Source organism: Arachis ipaensis, chromosome B10 (assembly GCF_000816755.2).
Source record: "Arachis ipaensis cultivar K30076 chromosome B10, Araip1.1, whole genome shotgun sequence".
NCBI classification, from domain to species: Eukaryota; Viridiplantae; Streptophyta; class Magnoliopsida; order Fabales; family Fabaceae; genus Arachis; species Arachis ipaensis.
Window position 1 is genome coordinate 13,089,109 of NC_029794.2, and position 14,736 is coordinate 13,103,844.

Sequence of the window (14,736 nt, forward strand, 5' to 3'; positions counted from 1 at the left end):
CTTTGATATTCAGTATATAGAATATACTTGGTATGACTCCTAATATGAATTGATGATGGTGCATTTAAACATTTTAAAAATGAGTTAAACTCCAAAGTGGTCCCTGAGATTCACAAAATGCACTGATTTAGTCCCTGACTTCTCAATTGCACCAAATAAATCCTCCAGATTGGAAAAAATCATCAATGTGGTCCCCCTCATATTTTTCGGTCATGTTCGTTGCCGGCGGGAGTGACGTGGCGAATGAGTGCCACGCTGGAAGAGTGTAAAACGTCGTCATGTTGGGTTTTGGCGCTAAACCCACTAATAGACGACACCGTTTCAAGTAAGCATGTACAAAACGTTCAAACCCCCCTCCCCCAATATTCAAAGATCACTTCGTCTTCTTCATCTTTCCTTGAACTGAAAGCACCAAACCCTGGCATTGGAGAGCCCTGGTGTGGATTTTCGGAGTGAAACAATTTGGAATTTAGAGGAACCTGGTCAGCGTTGGCTGAAGATTGGTGAAGGAAGGAGCAAAGATTCTGCGTGAAATCCCCTGTGACCAAGGTTGTCAAACTCACGAGTCTAGGTAAACTCGTGGAGCTGACTTAGACTCGACTCGTAGACTCGACTCGTAAACTCGTATGAGTTTACCTGTTATATTTTTTTTGTAAAAAATATATATATCGTGTATAATATATATGTTTACTCAAATATAGGCATTAAAACTCAACAATTTCAACATGAAAAAATATAATAAATTAATATAATACTACAATTATAACAAGTACTCTAGAACACACATTCAAATCCTTCAATTATTACATAGTTATCCACTAATAGTTGTAAAGTTATCCACTATAAAGTTGGTAAATTCAGATTTGAGATTTCAGAATTTCAAACATTCAGATTCAGTAACAAGTAACAATTAACTAACACTAACAAGTAACAACTACAAATTACAAGAAGTAGAAATTAAGAATAGACTAAATTAATACTAACAAGTTACAACTACAACATGCAGCAATTCAGTAACTATTTTTTTTAAACATACCTAAATTTGAATTGCTGAATGGAGTAGGCTCAGTTGAGGAACCAGGCATTGCTGTTCTGTGCAAGCAGACAAGAACAAATGGCGACAGAGTACACGACTAACCGGCAAAGGACACGACGAACTGGTAGAGGATGCGATGACCCAAAGAGGATATGATGAACGATGGTAGCATGGCAACGGCAGAGGTTCCACGAATTTACGAGCTTTGATGCATGATAGAGTCAATAGAGAGCAGAATGAGAGAGTGAGAATGAGAGAACAGTGGAGAGAGAGACAGTGATGAACTATTTGGGGAACGGCAAATGACGAATGGCAGCAAGGGATAGACGAAATGTGAAGAGGGCTTGGAGAAGAGAGTGACTGAGTGAGTGCGGTGAGAAAAGTGAGGGATTTAGCTGTTTAGGTTTACATTCATACGTTGCTCCATTTTTTTTCATTTTTTGGGCCCAAAACGGCTTCGTTTTTGCAAAAAAGGCCAAACAATGCAAACTCGCTGACTCGCCCGTAAACTCGTGAGTTTGACCGAGTTTATGCGAGTTTACCTGAGTCTACCCGAGTCTACCCAAAAACGAGTTTGTGTCCGATTTAACTCGATTCCACTACCTAAACTCATAAACTCGTATAAGTTTACGAGTTAACTCAAGAGTTTGACAACAATGGTTGGGATGTCTTATGATTTTGATGTGGCTCTAGGTGATTTCGAGTCACAAGTTCGATCAGTATATCCTTAAGCAGGGGATGGTTTGTTGGATTTCTTGGTACAGATCGGGACGTATCTCTGTATCTTTGATGTAATGCCGTATTTGACGCTGAGGCTGCAACGATCTTTAAGAAAGAAAGGATGAAAAAGGAGTTGGCTCATAGATAGGAGCAGACTCATAAAAAACAACCAATTAGATGAGTGGAGGGACATAGTTCCAGGGCTCCTCAGCAGAATGTTGTTGTGCCGTTAAGCGGTTCTTAGGCTATAGGAGTTCAGTGGATTTAGAATTGTCAAGAATTCCAGAATCGGGACGCTCAATATCGGCGAAACCCACAGTGGGGACATCGAGGGCCTCCTAGAAACCAATATCCCTATCAATGTGGTCGAGCTAGGGGATACCCGAGGGGGAAGAAGAAGAAAGAATCTACCTCAAAGTAAGAAGCCTCAATCTGACAAAGGCAAGGGGGCAATGCCTTCGGTGCACTCCCGAATAGTTTTTCCTTCTGATGCGGAAACATGCCCGAAAGGTATCCCTTCCCCTGAGAAGTTGGAGAAAGGCAAGGCGATAGCTTATACTTCATGAGCTGACAAAGACAAGGATGCTGATGTGGAGGAAGAGTATTTCGAAGAAGGAGATGATGAGATGGTTGGAACTATTTCGGTTATTCCAACCAAATACTTGGGTGAGTATGAAGGCGACCCTGAAGAAGATTATGACATGGATGCTGAAGAAGCTTTTTCTTTCATCCAGTATGAGGATGAACTTGGGTATTTTATGAGGCCTTCCGAAAAGCAAAAATCTCATCTTCGCCCTCTTCATATTACTACTACCCTGAGCGGAATTAAAGTAAATAAAGTGCTAATTGATGGCGGAGCAGCAATGAGTCTCTTGCAAGAAAGGATGTTGATGAAAGCTGGTAAGTATCCTAATGATTTGGTTCCCACCAATATTGCTGTAACAGATTTTAGTGGTGCTTCTACTCCTGCAAAAGGTCTGGTTACTTTGGGGGTGAAAGTGGGATCTTCTGAACAAAATACTATTTTTGTGGTGGTGCCATCGAAAGCAAGTTATAATGCTTTAATGGGCCGAGACTGAATTCATGGAGTTGGAGCTGTACCATCTACTATACATCAAAGTGTCCTCCTTTGGACAAAGGATGGAAAACTTGAAATTGTTAAGGCTGATTTAAATTTATACGTCGAGCAGCTGCATGTCAATTTTAGAGTATATAATCCGAAATTGAAGCCTTTAAATGTTGACAGGATGTTAAATTCCTATAATTGTAAGGGCTTCTACTTGTCTTCGGAAGGCCTGACAGTGAAGCTGCGTTATCCACACCTTGATATACCCCCAATTGGTTGGAATTGTTCATCTTAGAATGGATTTGAGACGATATTCGATGGAGCATGCTCAAGACGTCTCGAATTACCTGGTAATTTTAAATAATTATATAAGTAATTTTCCTTCAGTAGAGAATAAAGTTGATTCTTATGATGAAGTTGAATCAGTTAGGAATGTAATGTCTTCTTGTAGTAGTAACAATTCGATGTCTTCAATCGAATTTAGTCATAGTTTAAGTTTATCTTCATTATGTATTACAAATGATGTTATTAGTCAAACTGCTGATATAATAGCAGAAGTTCATTGTATTGAAAGTGAAGCTGTTGCTAATCCAGCAAATGATCAAGTTTATTCTGTTTATAATGAATCTGTTGATTTCTCTTTCGATTGCATCTATGATTTAGAACCTTTGGATTTTGAAAAATATTCAGTAAAAGATGAGGATTGTTTAACGGGGTTTGAATCTCAAGATCCCTTTAGAAGAAATTAATTTGGGATCTCTTGATGATGTTCGAATCACTTATCTGTAAGGATCTTGTGAATCCTTTTCGAATTGAACTTTTTCATCTTTTACATGAATTCAAAGATTGTTTTACTTGGGATTATCATGATATGCCTGGCCTCAATCGTTCTCTCATATAGCATCGATTAGCACTGAAACCAAATGCTCGACCTGTGAAGCAAACTCCTCGACATTTTGCTCCAGAAATCAATCTAAAGATTAAGGAAGAAATTGAGCGGTTGATTAAGGAAAAATTTATTCAAACCGCACATTATGTGGAATGGGTTTCGAATATTGTTCTCGTGATGAAGAAAAATATAAAATTAAGGGTGTGTATTGATTTTAGAGATTTGAATAATGTTACCCCGAAGGATGAGTATTTTATGCCAATTGCAGATATGTTGATCGATTTTGCGGCGGGAAATGAAATTTTAAGTTTTATGAACGGTTATTTGGGATATAACCAAATCTTCATTGCAGAAGATGATGTGTCCAAAACTGCTTTTCGTTGTCCCAGGGCACTAGGCACTTATGAGTGGGTGGTTATGCCTTTCGGTTAGAAAAATGCTGCTGCAACTTACCAGCAAGCAATGAATGCCATATTTCATGAGTATATTGGGAGATTTATGGAGGTGTATATCGATGACATTATGGTCAAATCGATTTTGCTAAATCAACACATCGTTCATTTAAGGAAAGTATTTGTCACTATGAGGAAAAAGGATTAAAAAAGGAATCTTTTGAAATGTGCATTTGGTGTATCAGCTGAGAATTTTCTAGGCTTTGTGGTTCATAAAAAAGGGATTGCAATCGATAAGAGCAAGCCTGATGCAATATTAGCATTGTCTGCGCCTAAATTGAAAAAGGAAGTGCGATCATTCCTGGGGAAAGTAAATTATCTTCGGAGATTTATTTCGAATCTTTCTGATCGAACTCGAGTGGTTGCATCTTTAGTAAAACTAAAGAATGATTCGCAGTTCGAGTGGACAAATGAGCATCAACAGGCATTCGATTCAATAAAGGCTTATTTATCTAAGGCTACAATTATGGCGAATATTCGTCTGCATGAACCCTTGAAATTGTACATTGCAGCATCTACAAACACAATTGGGTGTATGCTAGCCCAAGATGATGAGAATGGATATGAATAGGCAATTTATTACCTTAGTCGTGTTTTGACTAATATTGAAACAAGGTATTCCCCGATAGAAAGATTGTGTTTGTCCCTATACTATGCTTGCATGAAATTAAAGTGTTACATGATATCTAAATCGGTGAAAGTTGTAGCACAAACTGATCTTGTCAAATATATGTTGAGTTTTCCAATATTAAGAGGTCGTTTAGCAAAATGGATGCTCGCTTTGACAGAATTCAATTTGCAATATGTCCTAGCAAAAGCTGTCAAAGGTCGAGTCATTGCAGATTTTCTAGTTGATAATTCAAACAATCTGAATGACCGGGAGGCAAATGTAATCGACATTAAGGTCGATTATTGAAAGTTATATTTTGATGGATCGAAACACAAGGATGGTACAGGGGTTGGAATTCTTATTATCTCGCCAGAAGGGATTCCATCAGAATTCCTGTTCGAGCTAAAATATCCTTGCTCGAATAATATGGCAGAGTATGAAGCTTTCATTTTGGGCCTTGAAATTTGATCGGAAAAGGGGCTTTGGAAGTCCAAATCCTAGGGGATTCTCAATTAGTTCTGAAGCGATTATCGAAGGAGTTCAAATGTAATAATGAGAAGTTGTAAAAATATTTGGCAACGGCTTGGAAGTTGTTAACTTTTTTTCGAAAAGTTTCTTTGGTTCATATCCCAAGGATTTATAATGAGATCACTAATGAGTTAGCCCAAATTGCTTCGAAATATAGAATCGGCCCAGAAACTTTAAGAAAATTGGCCAATATCCATCAAATTTTGGTGCCTGCGGATGAAAGAGAAGCTTTGTGTATAGGCGAATGGGAAGATAATGATTGAAGGAAACCCATTGTTAAATATTTAAAAAATCCCAGCATCCCAGTCGATAGAAAGATAAAATTGCAAGCAATGAATTTTGTCTTGATGGCTGATGAGTTGTATAAGAAAGGAATCGATGGAAGTCTTTCGAGATGTCTAAGTCAAGATGATAAAGACATTGCTCTAGGTGAAGTCCATAAAGAGATATGTGGTGCTCATCAGGCTGGGATGCAGATGAAATGGGTGCTATATCAAAATCATCTATATTGGCCATCCATGATCAAAGATTGTATCGAATATGCAAAGGCGTGTCAAGAATGTCAAAAGCATGGATCGATATAATAGATCCTAGCATCTGAGTTGCATTCGATTATAAAGTCATGGCCATTTAGAGGTTGGGCTTTGGATCTAATTGGATTCATTTATCCTCCTTCATCGAAACATCATAAATTTATTCTAGTAGCAATTGATTATTTTACAAAGTGGGTCAACGCAGTTCCTTTAATAGAAGTTGGGCAAAATGAAATAATAGATTTTATTGAGGAACATATAATCCATCGATTTGGAATTTCTCAAACATTGAGTACTGATCAAGGGACTATGTTTACTGGTCAGCAAGTCAAGAATTTTGCAGCTTCGAGAAATATTAATATGGTTACTTCAATCCCTTATTATGCATAGGCCAATGGACAAGTGGAGGCAGGAAATACAATTTTGATAAGTTTGATTAAAAAACAGATCGGGAACAGACCTCGAACTTGGCATGAAACGTTAAGTCAAGTACTATGGGCTTATCAAAATTCACCAAGAGGGTCGACAGGTACGTCGTCCTATAAATTAGTATATGGCCATGATGTTGTGCTACCATTGGAATGCAATGTTTGATTAGTTGAATGAATTAGACTTAGAGCGAATACTGGCGCTCGAAAACATGATTTGGCAAAAAGAAAGTATTGCTCGAAATTATAATCGTCGAATAAAAGAAAAATATTTTAGTATAGGTGAGTTGGTTTTAAAAGTTATTTTGCCAATGGAAAATAAATCGAGAGTTCTTGGCAAATGGTCCCATACTTGGGAAGGCCCTTTCCAAGTGATTGGGTTATATTCTAGAAATGCATATCGAATAAAAAATATCGAGTCTGAAAATATAATCAAATCGATAAACGAAAAGTATTTGAAGCAATATTATTGTTTACTAAACGAGGATTAAAATGCTTAAGTCTGAAGATAAAAGAAATTATTACAAACATTGAGTTCTAAGATAGAGAGATGTAAGGTGCCATAAGCTCTGCTAAGTCTGAGCGTAACTTACCCTTTCACTATCCAGAGCTGAAAGTGTTTTAGCATGCTTAAATTCTTCATATTGAGCCTTGTCAGGTTGTTTCTCACATTTTTCTTGCTTGGCCTTAATAGAAACAATTTCTTGCACAAGCTTTTGTTGTTCTTGCTGGACAGGGGCTAGAGGTGTAGCTATATCAACTCTCCTCTTCCGAATTTTGGCAAGTCTTTCATTGATCTGAGCCAATTCTGCCTCAAGTTTTCTCTGTTCCTTATCATAGTGAGCTTGAATGGAAATAGCCTGAGAGATTCTTAAATCAAATTCTTCACAGGAAGCTTTGATTGGTTGGAGGGCTGCAGTATAGCTTTCTGACTCAGTTTTGATCTTAGCTACTTCATCTTTGATTCCTTGAAGTTTTTTCTAGGTAGTTACACTTCTGTTGGCAATTTGTTTGAATTAATTGATTATGGCAGAGTGTGGGGACGGAACCTGAAGTTCAAAAGATGAACTTAAAAGATAAGACAAAAGCTTGTTTAGGGCTGCATCATTGGTCCATTCGATGGGTGGATGGTCCAGGAGCTTGAGAAGTGATAAAAGTTGTTCTCGAGCATTGATATTTAGCTCGGATGAAGGACCAGATGTAGAAGGACCTATAAGTACAGGAGCAGAAATGGGCACTTTATCTTCTTGAATAGCTTGATTCAGAATGCTGACCAAGGTAACCAGATCAGCATTTTCAGTAGATACACCCAAACTTCCAGATCCAGACCAGGCGAAGTTTGAAGGTCGGCTTGTTTGGGCAGATTGGAAGTACTTTGTGGTGAAGGGAGAGTTTCTAGAACTTGAGATGGAGAATCCGAATTGGGAGCAACAGTTTCAGCAACTCGAGAGGGTGAGTCCGAATCCGGGGCCACCTGAAATCCAGTAGAAGTTTCATCCTGGTTTGTTGGAGAAACATGTCCAATAATCAAAGTTTGTGTTGGGGAATGATGGGTATGCTCCTCTGTTAAATCAACTACCTGTGTCCCAGTTGGAATTGGAAAAGCTACTTGGAGAGGTTCAACAGACACAGTAGCTTGAATTGAGGAGTGAGATGCTGGTTGTCCTAAATTTTGCTGATGTTGAGGTGGTTGGTCAGGTGCAAGAGATGAGGTGATTGACTGAGCCGCGGTAACAGGCTGAAATATAACAAATATGAGAGGAGATTGATGTTGATTGAATTGAAATTTATTTGAAAATAATATAATGTTACCGGAACAAGTCTTGTTCTTCGAATTAATTGAGAGCCCAAATCTAAATCAATTGGATCATCCGAATTCAAAGATCCAGCGAGAAGATTCTGAATGGATGGCTCACTATCATCAGAAGAGCTTTCGCTCGATGATTTCAACTGTAACTGATGAAAGATTGAAATCAAGAGGTTTGTAAGTAGATGTGATTTTCGAAGAGTTTTGGTTTAAGTATATATGTATGAGTAAAGAGAAGTTACCCTTTTGGAAGTCCTTGTAGGAGTCCTTCGACTCTTCCTTAGCAGTTCTCGTGAGGAAGCTGTGGCTTCGGCCTTTCTTTTTTGAGGTTTCTTAGGAGAACCCTCAGCAGCAAGGACTGTTTGGATGACAGAACGCTTGATCTCTTCCAAGGTACGACTGTACTTGGAATAGTAAGTAGTCCACCAATCGAAGCAAGATTTAGTGATGAATGAGCTTCAATCATAGATAAGATGGTGGTAGCCCTCTCTTTGTTGTTGATTTTTCGAGAGGCAAATGTCGAGCTCTTTCTTTGAGGTCAAAGTGATATGACAAAAGGGTTTGCTGTTTCTGGGGAGTGGAGTGGGAATAGCTTGTGAGAAGCCTAGCTGTCTAGCAGCATAATGAGGGGCATACAGGGTCACTTTAAAACGTTCCTTTTTATGCAGAGGTAGCCTGTTGGAATTACCTGCACAGCTAGCAAATTTGCCCAACTCCTGTTAGCAAGTTTGCTTTCTTCAGTATCGTTGGGGAAGATGAGGCGTTCGAGCCAGGCAAGACCACAATTTCAACGCAAAAAAGGGGTGAAATTGAGGTCCTCGTTGTGGAAGTCTTTACAAGAGTGAAAAAGAGAAAAGACAGCCCAAAATCGGTCTTCATCCGATTGAGCCTCTGAAAAATTTGGCTTGAAGTTAGCCAATTGAAAACATTCAATGTGTTGTTTGTCTGTAGGTTTAATCATGTATTTCTCAAAGATGGCATTAAGCCAAAGTTGGAGAAGTCAGAGAGGGCCTCCCGTGCTGATCAAGTAATTGTTTCAAAGATAATTAACAAACTGGCCAAGTTCTTCAAAAATATGCCCTAGAAGTAACTTGGCCAAGTTAAGGTTGTTCCCTTCATGAAGTAGAACGGCAAGAGGAAGGAAAAGCTTCTGCATTTGAACACTTCGAGAGCAGAAAAAAATTGCATTTAGCCAATAGAACAAAAAGGTCACATCTGAAGTCTGGAGGACTAATCGGGAGTCTTGTAATAGTAGCCACATCTAGAAATGACATACCAATCATCCCACAAGGAAGGTGAAAATTATTGGTAGTCCTGTTCCAGAAAAAGGTCACAGCTCCGATCATCCAAGGGAGCGTCGAAGGAGAAAAGTGAGAAAGTCTCAGAAGATCTTGAATCCCGAGAGCCCCCAAGCAACACTCTTCGATGGAGCAAGACGCTCAGACCAGGCTGTGAAGTAAATTCCTCGAGGAGTGATCTTAGGTTTATTCCTAAATGGTTTTTGGTTGGTGAAGAAAGAGATATCAAGGTCTTGATTAGTCAACAAGTCCTCCCCTTGAGCACTTGGGAAGAAAGAGAGTTTTTTGTTTGCCCTTTCCAGATTTTTTATAGGACCTACAAAACAATGGGTATCTCCACCCATAGTAAAGGGAATAAGGATTCTAGGGTCATCAATTTGGAGCTATGGATCATTAATGACTTCATCATTGACCTAGTTCAACACATGAAGAGCTGGAGGAGTTGGTGGTTGCACCATGGGATCTTTGCCCTTGTCCTGTGCAGCAACGTGAGATGAAGAAGCAGCCATTGATGAGCAGAGAAGAACAAAAGTTGAAGAATAGAGGTTGTGTAAGAAAGGTGAATGCAAGAGAAATTGAGAGAATAAGGGTTCGAGAAAGTTAAACAAAGACAGAAGTGTCGAATTTAAAGGGAGCTTTTGTTTGGCCGTTATTACAGAGGGAATTCAAAGGAAAAGGAGGTAACTTTGCGAAGAAGGTGAAGTGGTGAAGAGAGAAGGTATGAATCGTGGGAGACGTGTCAAACGGGTCAGAATTAATGGAGAAAGTAAATGGTAATTATTATCAGTAAATGTGTCTGACGATTGGATTAGGATAAAGTGTTTCATTTTCCAAGAAATGACATCGAAGGCAAACACATTAATCCTAGGGGGGCAATTTGTTAGTCGAGATAATTATTTTTGAAAGATTAAGCTGATTCAAAATACTGGTGAAGGGTCAAGAAAGAAACAGAGGCCGAAAAGACGCACGTGCAGGCATTAATTGGAAGTTATTTGACACGGACTCGATTTAGACACCTTGTTAAATCGAACAAGTACTCGAATGAAGAATCGAATAGTTGTTCTAATGGAGAATCGAGCGGGTACACAAGTATAGAAATCAAAGGCTTTCTCTAAGTGAGGAATTTATGGGTAACGTTCATGGGCAAAAGAGCGGGAACAGTTACCTAAAAATTCGCATACAAGGCAGCGTCATGTAATTAATGGTCGGTTATGGAACTGAGCTATAAATATTAGTAAGTTTTAGGAAATAAGGGTTGGAACTTCTTTTTAGAAATACACTCAAGCACACTCATATCCCAGCGAATTCCTGAATCTGCGTTCGAGTTTGATTTCTGTAGGGTTCCTTCCACTGTCTTTACCTTTCGTTTACAATTCTTGCAAAAAAAAACTTTATCTTTCAAGCAAATTTATGTTTCAAGCATTGTTTAATTTTCATGCTCAATTTACATTTCAATACACTTTAATTTCCATGTCTAAAGTCCTTTGGTCCAATCAAAGGCATCTTTATCGCTTTCTTTAAATTTCAATGTAAACCTTTTTTATTTCAGTCAATTTTACTTTTCGATTCCTTTGTTTTACACTTCTTTTACTCTTTTGCACTTTTTGAACTTATTTTCCGTTTTAATACTCGTCTAATTCGAGCACCTTTGATGCACTTATAGAAAACTGGTACCTGCAAAAGAGGAGTAGGTTTCGCTCCCAAACCATTAAAATCGAACCACCATCGATTTGCTAAAATTCGACAAAACAAAAACTTAAACAAATTTTCAAATTCTTATAAGGAATCAACTTTTTACATCATTTTAAAAATATAAATAACAAAAAATATAAAGAGTTAAGGATTAAAAAAAACGTTCTTTCTAACTATTAATTTTTTTTCTAGATTGTTTAACTATAAATAAACATAAATTTTGAAAGAAAAAAGCATATTGGTACAAATAAATAAAGATGGTACATATAGACAAAGTAATCATGGATTTTGAACAAAAATAAATATCTTTTTCTTCGTATTTTCCTTAGGCTTTGTTTGGATATAGGAAGGAAAATAGAAGGAAAGAAAATAAGAGGAAAGAAAATGAGAGGAAAGAAAATAGAAGGAAAAGTAGAATTATTTGTGTGTTGTTTGGATGAAGAGAAAATAAATAGAAAGAAAATAGGAAAAAAATTTTTTTTGTTTGGATGAGAAGAAAAGTGAGAAGAAAAAAAACCATAATGGTATAAAATTACATTAATACCCTTATAATAAAATAAAGTATAAATATTTTTATTTATTTATGTTTTATTGTATTTTATGAATATTATAAAATATTATAATTTTATAAATTATTTATCTAATACATATATAATGTTTAAATGTAAATTTTATTATAATAATGTATTAAAACTATTAAAACTAAATTTATATTAATAATTATTAATAATAATAGAATTAGGGGTAGTATTGTAAATACACCAAAAATAACATTTTCCTTCTTGTTTTCTTGCCTCTAATGGATGGAAAATTTTTTTTGTGAGATCCACACCAAAATTTTCTTTCCTTCCTATTTTCTTTGGTATCCAAACAAAGAAAAATAAAATTTTCCACTCATTTTCCTTCCACCACTTTTCTTTCCTCTTATTTTCCCTTAAACCAAACATAGTGTTAGGATTCATATTTAAAAGACACGTGAAGGGCACATTTAAAAAGAAAAATAACAAAAGAAAATTATTTTTGTATTTATACGCGTATGATGTTTTATGATGAAAAAGTGTTCAACAAAAAAGCCTTTTCATATTTTTGCACAAGTTAAGTGAAATTGACTAATTTTTCCATTTTAGTAAATAAACAAAGATATAGTAGTCCTCAGAAAGTGCTACGACTTATTATAATCACACAAATAAGAACGAATATGATTTACTTTAAAAATTTTAAGAAACTAACTTAATTTTTTTTTTGTGACTGAAATAAATTAAACAAAGAAAAACAAAACAAACAAAATAAGGAATTGTCTAAATAGATGGACAGTCCTATTTAAGACTACTCTTAAACTCCTCCCAAGGTGAAAGAAGCTCCACATGCGAAAGTTGTAACTTCATCGCCATTTTTGCCATAGTATCTGCCACCGTGTTTGCATCTCTCATAATCAAACGAAAGTCAACCCGCCAATTCCAATGCATGATATCTCTTATTTTGAGCACCAGTGGATCAATAAACCCAAAACCATCTTGAGTAACAAGATTAAATGTTTCCACACAATTCGTCTCACAAATAACATCTCGTTGACCCACATCCCAAGCTAAGAGATATCCTCTCCAAATAGCAAACAATTCTTCTTAAAGAATACTATTACTCTCAATCATTCCCAAACACCCCCTTTGCCAGCTCCCATTACAATCTCTAATAACACAAGCAAAACTAACACTATCACCCGAACCAAAATAACTAGCATCACAATTAATCTTAAAAGTACCAATAGATGGGGATTCCAAAAACCATTTAGAGTAGAGGGAAGGGACATACGTTGTAATTCAAAGATATTCCTAAGCTCCTTTTCTGAAGTTAATGCCAGACAAATCACTTTTTTCTGAGGCCAAGTTTCATCGGGATTAAAGATGTCATTATTCCTTGCTTGCCATATCCACCAAAGTCCCGAAAAGAACTTGAACGGATGCTCTCTGCTATGATACAAGAACTAGTTCTTCAAATCCAGAGGATGACAAGAAATATCCAACCTATGCCAAACAAGCTGAACTTTGGGACAATCCCGAATACAATATAAAACCGATTCCTGACTAGAAAGACATCTTGGACACTTATCCGATGACGACATCCCTCTTCTAAAGCGAAAACTTGCAGTAGGAAGAGCCTCCTTAAGACACAACCAAGCCAAAAATTTATACTTTTCCGGAACAAGCTGGCGCCAAAGCCAAAGCCAATTCTCCCGCTCCTCCCAACCAAACAGCTGCTTACACAACCACAAGTAACCATTGCGAGAGTTATAGACTTTGACAGCAGACCCACTCCAATACCAACCCACTTCCGGACCTGCTTGTTCATCTGGATTGTAAGAAAGAATATTATCTTTCAGATTTTGAGATAAAAGAGAATAAAGAGTATCCAAATGCCACCTACCAACTGACCAAATATCTTGTATCCGGAGATTCGAATCAGAAATGTAAGAAACTAACTTAATTGAATTGATTAAAAGTTTAAAAAATAATTTATTTAATTGGTAAAATTTGAAAAATCTTTTTAACTATTTACTCAATTTTATTTTCATAAAATTTTGACTAACCAGCGGACATCGTCCAAAAGTTATTCATCACTCATGATGTAATGATGCGTTGATTATTTATATTATTATTTTTTTTTTAATCAAAATATAACTTTCTACAAATAATGCCATATTATGTCTAAGAGAAATAACTTACCTTATTGTTGGAACCCTCCAACCAAATGTAAAGAAGTTGCATCATAAGTTCATAACGTATTACTTTTCTTTTTTCAACTTCATAACGCATTACTTTATTTTTTCCCTTTCTCTAAAATAGCCGTAACGTGTTACTTTATTCAAGGTGAAATCTCCCTATCCGTGGCTTTTATATATTTTCATTCTCTTTTTTATTTCTTTTTACTTCTCTTTATTTAACCAATTAACACTTACTGCTGCAAGGAATATGGAGTTGCAAATAACGGAAACTGCATCACTGAATACCACTGATGGGTTAAATTATCAAGATGATACTGCTGAGAAAAATAAATTTGAAAGAGAAAAATACTAAATAAACTCTCAAAATATTAAAAAATAATAAAGATAATTAGACATTAAACATGTATTTTAAGAAAAGACTTTAAATATTAAATTTTGATGTAATATTTTTTAAGTAATATCAGAAAAATAATATTTTTTTATCTTTAAAATTTAAAAATTTTATATTGAGTGAATATTTTTAATAAAGAATTATTGTGAATGACTAATTTTTTTAAACAATGTACAAGAAAAGTCTAAAAATCGAATTTTGCTCTAAATTTTTGTATATATATACCTTTTAAATAGATATTCAATTATGACCATAAAAATTTGGATCAAATATATAAATCGTTTGCCATTTATATAAAAAAATATTTTTTAGATAATTTTGTCACATTTTAAATTTTGTGTAGATTTATTTGTCGTTCATATCTTTTTTTTGGTGTAAGATTTTTTTTGGTGACTTCATCAGTGTAAGATTTATCATATCACATGTTAAGCTATTAATAATAAAATTAAAATTAAAATTAAAATTATATATGATTGTTGTTTCAATTCTGTTAGGTAGATAATGAAAAATCTGAACAACGTGAACAATTGACTAATTATTTTAGCCTACTGAAAATTATAAAAAAAC

At 35.9% G+C, this 14,736-nt stretch overlaps 1 protein-coding gene across 1 annotated transcript in view; it reads right to left on the bottom strand.

Moving 5' to 3' along the window:
- Nucleotides 1-5,729, bottom strand: part of LOC107624543 (cytochrome P450 78A5) — a 20,787-nt gene extending 15,058 nt beyond the window's left edge. Inside the window, exons 1-2 of the mRNA XM_021113473.1 lie at nucleotides 5,674-5,729; nucleotides 3,952-3,959 (exon numbers count right to left, since the gene is read on the bottom strand). The gene's annotated coding sequence lies outside the window, so the exon portion shown is untranslated. The remainder of the gene's footprint in view (nucleotides 1-3,951; nucleotides 3,960-5,673) is intronic.